Raw genomic sequence first — 9,033 nt, 5'->3', positions numbered from 1 at the left:
TTCGCATGCGACGTACTCAGGCTACGTTGTGGTGCGGCCTGTGTCAACCGTCCGCTAATGTCGTACGCGTAAACCACAATCTGTACTGCACATTCGTCCTTATGTACCGAATGATACATCGTGGCACATGTGTGACCGTACAACGACTGCGCCCAAAAACGGCGGACCATACAGTGCAAATATTGTGCACGCAGCTACGTGTCGTCTCCCTATGAGAGCTGGATTGCAGTGTGGTACGCCATAGAGACGTGTGGGAGGAACGGACGCCGTGGATGGCGATCAGCATGAGCTGTCTGTTGATGTATTCGGACCTAGTCGTCTCTCCTCACACACCGTGATGGCATGGTGCACCGCGTTCCATATCTGCGACATGCTACAGAGGCCGGTTGACAGTCGTTCGAGCAATGGACATCGCATACGTACGGGGGCCACCTTCCACGTATTGTCTAGGCGTGCACATTTTGTTGCGTGTATGTGGGCAGACGTAGTGTGGCGTGACACCTGACACAGGCATGCAATAATCGTTGAAGTTGCAAATGGCGATGGACGCCTGCGTTTTCTGGTGAAGTTACGCAAATGAACAAATGGTAACCTGTTGTGGTGCGGTTGTTCTCGCTAGGGGTGAATCGGTGATGGCGACGATAGGTTGAGGTACGAACCGGTTGTTCCAGCGATACCCACCATGCCGACGAAACTGAACGGCATCTGGGTGTGAAGCGATACGCGGCGGTGGCTGGGTGGGACCGTCCCCGGCCGGTGAGGGGGCGCCTCCCGGCGTGCTGGCCGCGCGGTGCGTGGGCGCACGCGCTACAGCCGGCTGGTGGGGGCGGCCAGTGGCAGGCGCGCCGGCCGACGGACGCGGCAGGCGTCGCAGCTGCGCGCCGGCGCACCCTGCGCGCGGCGCCGTGCGGCCAAAGTAGGTCCTCGCGGGCCCGGTGCGAAGCGCGGTGGACATCTTCAGTGTGCTGGTCCGATTGAGGACTGTGTGCGTTGAGGATGCGCCGCCGCCCGGCGCTCGGCGCCGCGACGCCGTCTGCTGCTCGGTCGCCCCAGCGGTTCTCGCTGGTGGTTTGTATCGCAGCTGTGCGGATGTGTTGGCGCGTGCGCTGTGCTGGGAGAGTTCGCTTCGGCACCCAAGTGGGGCTTTTGTCCTTCTGTGGCGCTGGCGTTGGAGCTGCCGGTCACCGTAGGTGGCGCGTGTTGTCTCCCGCCGGCAATGCCACGACAGCACGCTCCCGGGCCTCTGTCGGCAGCGGCAAGCTCAGTTGGGAGCACGGGTGGTCGCACCGAAAGCGTCTACTCGCCTAACTCCGGGCGATTGCGCCTCTCTCGAACCCGACCAAGTACTTGGGACGGCGCTGCGCGCCGCCGGGACCTGAGAGGGTTTCGAGGTGTATTGTGCAGGGGAGCTCAGCCTCCTCCTGTTTGCAGAATGATTGAGCGGACGCTTGCGTGTTCGCGCGGGCCCCCGGGACACACTCCCGGGCGGCCGGCTGCTCAGCTCTAGTTGACGCAGCTCCCTGGTTGATCCTGCCAGTAGTCATATGCTTGTCTCAAAGATTAAGCCATGCATGTCTCAGTACAAGCCGCATTAAGGTGAAACCGCGAATGGCTCATTAAATCAGTTATGGTTCCTTAGATCGTACCCACGTTACTTGGATAACTGTGGTAATTCTAGAGCTAATACATGCAAACAGAGTCCAGAATTACCACAGTTATCCAAGTAACGTGGGTACGATCTAAGGAACCATAACTGATTCTAGAGCTAATACATGCAAACAGAGTCCCGAGTCTGGCGTGAGGTCAGTCGCTTGACGGCGCGTTTCGGCGCGGGCCCGCCCGTTGCCGGCGCGCCGTAAGGCACGGAGGCTCGCACTGGGGCGTATCGCTTTCCAGTCGGGCGTGCCGCGGCAGTCCTCACTCGGGGAAGTGAAGCGTCTCTTACAGCCTCTCCTTCCCAAGTAGCTCTTTCCGCCTTCCCGTGGTGCCAGACGTCAAGCTCGGCATTCTGCCTTGCGTCAAAAGGGAGAGCTGCGACCCAACCCGATGCGAAAGCGAAGGGTGCGTGGCACAGGGGGAGCTGTGTCAAGGGACCGAACACCAGTCCCTTTCTGTTCGCAGGGCACAGACCAGCAGGTGCTCTGCATGCCGGCGACCTCGTTTGTCGGCGTGGGATCACGGCGCGAGTCGGCAAGGGTGCTTCGCCGCGCCCCTGGGTAACCGGGGCGTGTTCTGCCAAACCCAGGTGGTGGTGACATCGCCTGGGCCAGGTTAGATGGGCCCAGACCGCCGAACGACTGGGGGACCGACCCACCACCTGAGTAGGAGTGGGTCCTCGGCCTTCGGGTGGAAACTCGGGCTAGTAGGCGGCGAAGGGCGAGGGGTGCATCCGCCTCTCCGGAGTGCGGGGTGCACTTGCCGAGGAGCGTCGGGTGAAATCGTCGACGACGAGGCCTTCGATGGGGACCAGTGCGCTGGCAACGGCGCGTTGAACCCTGCAGCTCTGGAGTGCCCTTGACCTAGGGGCGAGGTCGGTGGGCGAGCTGCAATAGTCCCCCCCCCATGCCAGAGGAGCCGGTCCGGGGCAAGAGACGGGCTCCCAATCCTTTTTTCGCTTGTCTACAATATGGCCGAGTCAGAGACAAGCGATTCATGTGCGCCTTCGAGGGCTTCTTTGCTTACTGTTCCCTCCCCATCAGGGGGCACGGGGCAGACCGAGGAAAGTATCAGTGACAGGCATGCCAGGATTACACAATACCTGGAAGCCAATGTGAAAAATGGCAAGATCAGCCAGGCTGCGATCTTGACGTTAAAAAATGAACTCGCCTCCTGGGCTATTGCTCATGCGAAGCTTGAGGGGCGGGTTGAAGAACTGCAGAAAGAGAATGAAAGGCTGCGCAAGCAGCCAATAAAGTCATGGGCCAATGTAGTCGCTCAAACGACACCTAAGAGCCAAACTACTAGAGATACAATTGTAAAAGTATCACAAAGACCAGATACTGCTGTCTTTTTGCGACCATTACCCGGTCAAGACACAAAAAAAGTGCAGGAGATATTCACAACAACGATTAATCCTGTAAAGGATAAAATTAAAGTCAACAAAGTAAAAGCCACAAAGAACGTTGTGATAGTTGATGTGGCAACAGTAGATGACCGAAACAAGATACTTAACAACCAAAAACTGTGCAAAGCCGTTAAATGTGAACCCCCGAAAAAGAGAAATCCGCTTGTAATTATGTACGACATACCGGTCACATTTGAAAATAATGAACTTCAAGAAACAATTCGTAATCAAAATTTTGACGATATAAGTGCTGAGGACTTCAAAAATGAATTTAAACTTAAATTCAAAACAGGGCCAAGAGACAAAGACGTTGTACATCACGTAGCAGAAGTTTCTGGCCAGATGTGGAAAAAATTAACCTCAATGGGTAAGATTTACATTGGCTTCCACGCCATAAATGTGCGGGACTTCTTGGTGGTACCTCGCTGCCATAATTGCGGAGATCTTGATCATGTACACAAGTACTGTGAGAGGAAGTCGGCTTGCTCCAGGTGTGGAGAAGAAAATCACATCAGAAAAAACTGCAAAAATCCGGCAATTTGTATCCCATGTATAAAGAGAGGCAAAAAGACTTGCAATGCCTCCGGTCGCAACTGCCCGACGTACAGGATGCTTGAGCAGAGGCTAATATCAAGAACTGATTATGGCTGAGCCAAATACAGCACCCAGGATGCCTAAAAGAAAATCCCCATGCAAGAGGAGAAGGGATGCGGCAAGGGCAGCCCAATTCAAACGATTTCTTGCAGCACTTGCAGAAGGAGGTGATGGTAGAAAGAAAATGAAAGATGCGTGCGTCCAAACGGACTCACAAGAACAAGTGGCAGCCCCCTCTCCCTACTTCTGGGGATCGCAAACGCCAGGAAATCAGGCAACTCGCGACAGGCGTCCTGTAGCGGTGGGCCGACCGGCATTCGTTCAAGGGAGTCCTGTGCTGGAATTGCCGGTGCAGGTCAATACAGTTACTAGTACAAATACACAAATGAATAGCACCAATGTGAATACTGACTCGAGACAACCAAATGCTGTGAGAACGGCGGTTGATCCGGTCAGAATATATCCCAATCTCGAGCATTCCCTACAATTATCCCGTCTGGAGGAGCCGGCTGTCCTAACCACCGCACTGCGACATCTAGTGCGGGTAGGGCATAGATACGGGCGCAAGGTCACCTTCTCGGCCATGGAGGCTGTAGACAGGGTACAACTAAAGACAATGAATCTCCCCACTGACTTCGGCGCCCTGCGTGACCTAGTAAGAAAGGTGTTTGAGAGAAGAAATGAAACCTTTAATTTAGAGGAAATATATAATCAGTCTGTCCTATCCAATGGGAGAATAGCTTACGACTGGAGAAAAACCTTCCCAGAATCATATGTGCACACATATTTCCCATAGTTACAGAAATAAAGATAGGACAGCTAAACGCACACAATAGTAGACTGGTCATGCAGGAACTTCGGAGAGTGGTGGAGGAGAAGAGTCTTGATGTGCTCTGTTTGCAGGAGCCATACTCTCTTGCGGGGAACATAGCCTACGCTGCCATGAGCTGGCAAGTAGTAAGTTTTGGAGACGACCCGAAAGCCACCATCATAATAATCAACAAGGCACTGCGGGCAACAGTGCTCTCACACCTCTCGGACGACCACTGCAATGTTATTGAACTGCAGTCACCAAATGGCGTCATATATTTAATAAATATGTACTTTCAGTACGGTACAGATATTGACCTGTACCTTGACCAACTTACGCAGGTGGCAACGGTGCTGAGGGGCAGAAAGGCAGTTGTGGTGGCGGACGTGAACGCCAAATCCCCCCTATGGCACAGTGGCACTCGAGATGAAAGGGGAAGCAAGCTGGAAGAGACTATTATGTCTCTACAACTCCTCATTGCCAACAGACCTGGAAACCCCCCCACCTACACAGGAGGGGGAGGGAATGGAACCAATATTGACATCACAATGATGACAGCCAATATCGCTGCCAATATACAAAACTGGACTGTTACTGACGGAGACACTACCAGCGATCACAACCTGATCACATTCACAATCACGGATCAGGAGCGCCACTGGGACATAGGGTGGGAGGTACAACTAAATTATAACAAGACCAACTGGGAGCGTCTCGCAGGAGAGTTTGACCCTCCGACATGGCCGGAAGATGACGATGACGTCAACAAACACGCCGAAGATCTGGTGGGCGCTATTACCAGGGCGGTAAAGGCTGCTGTACCAACCAGGAGGAGAGCCGTTGCGGCTTCTCCATCACCATGGTCTGCGGAACTAGGGCAGATGCGTCAGTCTGTCAGGAGGGCGAGGAGGTATTACCAGCGAAGTGTCGTCTGGGAAGAAAAACAAAGATGGCTGCAAACATACAGGGAAGCCAAAGAGCAGTTTCAGAAAGAACTGCGGACAGTCAGGCTGGAAAGCTGGAAAAAATATGTGCACAGCCAATTGGCTATTGATCCCTGGGGCACTCCCTACAAAATAGTAAGGGAAAAAATCAGGTCGCCAATGGTGCTCTCCACAATCAGGGATGGAAATCGGATGACTGGGTCTTGGCAGGAAACTGCTGAGGTCCTTCTCCACCAACTCCTCCCTGATGATGAAGAGGAAGAGGACACAGAAGAACAACGCCTAATTAGGCAGGCTCTGCAAGTAGACTATGAGAATAACATCATGGTGTACCCTTTCTCTGAAGAAGAAGTTGCAGCCCACATTAAATCGCTAAAGAAAGGAAAGGCCCCAGGACCAGACGGCATCATCGCGGAGGTGGTGCAGTACCTCGCTCCTCAACTAGTGGCACCTTTAGCAAGAATTTACAATGAGGCCCTGCGCCTCAGAACATTCCCTAAAATCTGGAAGCGGGCCAACGTTGTAATCATCAAAAAGGGGCAAGACAAAGACCCTAAAGAAGCAAAATCTTACAGACCCATCTGTCTGTTGGACCTGTTGGGCAAACTGCTGGAGAAGTTACTGGCTGACAGACTGACAGCACACCGAGTGCTGTGCGGGATGAGTGACAGGCAATTCGGTTTTCGGCAGGGGCGATCTGCGTGTGACGCAATTGCCCTCGCATCCGAGGTCTGTGGGTCGTCTCCGCACAAGTACATAGTTGGCATCATGGTGGATATCAGTGGCGCCTTTGACAACCTGTGGTGGCCTTCGCTCTTCTCCTGCCTGCGGGAGAAGGAGTGTCCAGGGCCGCTATACGGCTGTCTCAGGAGCTATTGTATGGAAAGAGAGGTCTGGCTATCGTCCCCTAGCGAGCGAATTGGCAAGAAGATCACGAAGGGGTGTCCACAGGGCTCTGTCCTGGGGCCACTCTTTTGGGACATAAATATGGAGCCTCTTCTGGAGAGCTTGGAAAACAGTGTGGACGTGCTAGAGGCGATAGCTTACGCTGACGACCTCCTTCTGCTGGTTGGCGGCCGAAGTCGCGAGGACCTCGAACCCAAAATCAATAGGACATTATCAATTCTCACGCAGTGGTGCCAGAACACGAAAATGACCATTGCGCCTAACAAGTCTACATACCTATTACTGAAAGGCCAACTGGCCAGAAATCCAACAGTAAGAATCGAGGGCTCACCAGTGATTCGGCGTCGTGAGGCCCGGTATTTAGGGGTTATAATCGATGAAAGGTGGAATTTCGCCAAACATATAGAAACAGCAACACAAAAATCACTCGAAGCTCTAAACAACTTAATCACAATAGGACACAGTAGATTTCATCTCCCACCAGAACTCATTAAATTATATCACAATACCATTCTTGTCTCTATCATGGGTTACGGCTCCGGAGTGTGGGCACACAGGCTCACGAGGGTTGTGCCCGCTTTGTCTGTGAGGAGGGTGCAACGCAACATGCTTTTGCGCTCCATCGGAGCGTACAGAACATCTCCGGGAGGGGCACTACTAGTACTTATGGGGGTGTGTCCCCTGGATATCAAAATCCGGGAACAGGCAGCCTGGTACTGGGTTAAAAGAGGAGATGTAGATAAGACTGAAAGCATCTTGGGAGTGCGGGTGGGGGACAAGTTTGCCATTAAGAGGAGGGGAGAAGAGTTATGGCAAGAACTCTGGGATGCTGACACAACAGGCCGAAGGACTTACCAGCTGCTCCCAAATATTAAAGAACGTTTCCAACTATCGCATTTCCAGCCAAGTAAGGGACTGTTGCACTTCCTCACAGGACATGGACCGTATCCGGCATATCTATGCCGATTCGGGAAAAGGGCTACCCCCTCGTGTGACTGCGGAGCTGAATGGGGTACTCCGGACCACGTGATCTATGAGTGCCCCATATTCGATGATGTAGCCAGTGACCTAAGAAGCCAGTTGCCTCACAACAATACGTACCAATTAATCAGAGATCCCACCACATTCAACATAGTAAACCGCCTTGCCAGCGAGGTATCAGCAAAGGTCCTGCGGGAATATTTAAGGGAAAACACTTGAACAACCGGACATGACATAACTGAAGGCGACCCATCCCATTCCGCCGGGGCGTGGACTGGCCAATCGCCGTGACGGTAGGAATCCGCCACGCTCCGGAACAGGGGGAGGGAGCGCCAACACCCGGATTCGACAGTTGCGCACCGATCATGACTTAGCAATAGTCAGACCTAAGTAGATAGTAGATAGAAAATCTTAACTGAACTTGCAGCGATCTTCAAAAGGCCAGCCCAGTGCCAGGGGCATGCTCACTGGGATTAGCTCAGTGGGCACGGCCACACAGTAGGTTTATATAAACATCTGGCACGCCTGTAACGCTGCAGGAGGTAGACCTTAGATTAGTTAGCAAGAGTAAAAGTAGATCTTACCCAACAAAGAAACTAACTCTTATGTCCTGTAGCAAGTAAGTTTACTAACACTAGAATAGAAGTATAAATGCTGCTAATATTCAATAAAAATGTAATGTAGAGAATTAAGACCCACTAATGTATTAGGTGGTGGGTTAATATGTAAGAAATAATTTAATGGAATAAAGAATTTTTTTTTTTTTTTTTTTTTTTTTTTTAAAAAAAAAAAAAAAAAAAAAAAAAAAAAAAAAAAAAAAAAAAAAAAAAAAAAAAAAAAAAAAAAAAAAAACAGAGTCCCGACCAGAGATGGAAGGGACGCTTTTATTAGATCAAAACCAATCGGTCGGCTCGTCCGGTCCGTTTGCCTTGGTGACTCTGAATAACTTTGGGCTGATCGCACGGTCCTCGTACCGGCGACGCATCTTTCAAATGTCTGCCTTATCAACTGTCGATGGTAGGTTCTGCGCCTACCATGGTTGTAACGGGTAACGGGGAATCAGGGTTCGATTCCGGAGAGGGAGCCTGAGAAACGGCTACCACATCCAAGGAAGGCAGCAGGCGCGCAAATTACCCACTCCCGGCACGGGGAGGTAGTGACGAAAAATAACGATACGGGACTCATCCGAGGCCCCGTAATCGGAATGAGTACACTTTAAATCCTTTAACGAGTATCTATTGGAGGGCAAGTCTGGTGCCAGCAGCCGCGGTAATTCCAGCTCCAATAGCGTATATTAAAGTTGTTGCGGTTAAAAAGCTCGTAGTTGGATTTGTGTCCCACGCTGTTGGTTCACCGCCCGTCGGTGTTTAACTGGCATGTATCGTGGGACGTCCTGCCGGTGGGGCGAGCCGAAGGCGTGCGACCGCCTCGTGCGTGCTCGTGCGTCCCGAGGCGGACCCCGTTGAAATCCTACCAGGGTGCTCTTTATTGAGTGTCTCGGTGGGCCGGCACGTTTACTTTGAACAAATTAGAGTGCTTAAAGCAGGCAAGCCCGCCTGAATACTGTGTGCATGGAATAATGGAATAGGACCTCGGTTCTATTTTGTTGGTTTTCGGAACCCGAGGTAATGATTAATAGGGACAGGCGGGGGCATTCGTATTGCGACGTTAGAGGTGAAATTCTTGGATCGTCGCAAGACGAACAGAAGCGAAAGCATTTGCCAAGTATGTTT

Source organism: Schistocerca piceifrons, unplaced genomic scaffold (genome assembly GCF_021461385.2).
Source record: "Schistocerca piceifrons isolate TAMUIC-IGC-003096 unplaced genomic scaffold, iqSchPice1.1 HiC_scaffold_697, whole genome shotgun sequence".
Lineage (NCBI taxonomy): Eukaryota > Metazoa > Arthropoda > Insecta > Orthoptera > Acrididae > Schistocerca > Schistocerca piceifrons.
The sequence above is the reverse complement of the archived record's forward strand: the minus strand, read 5'-3'. Positions refer to the sequence as shown.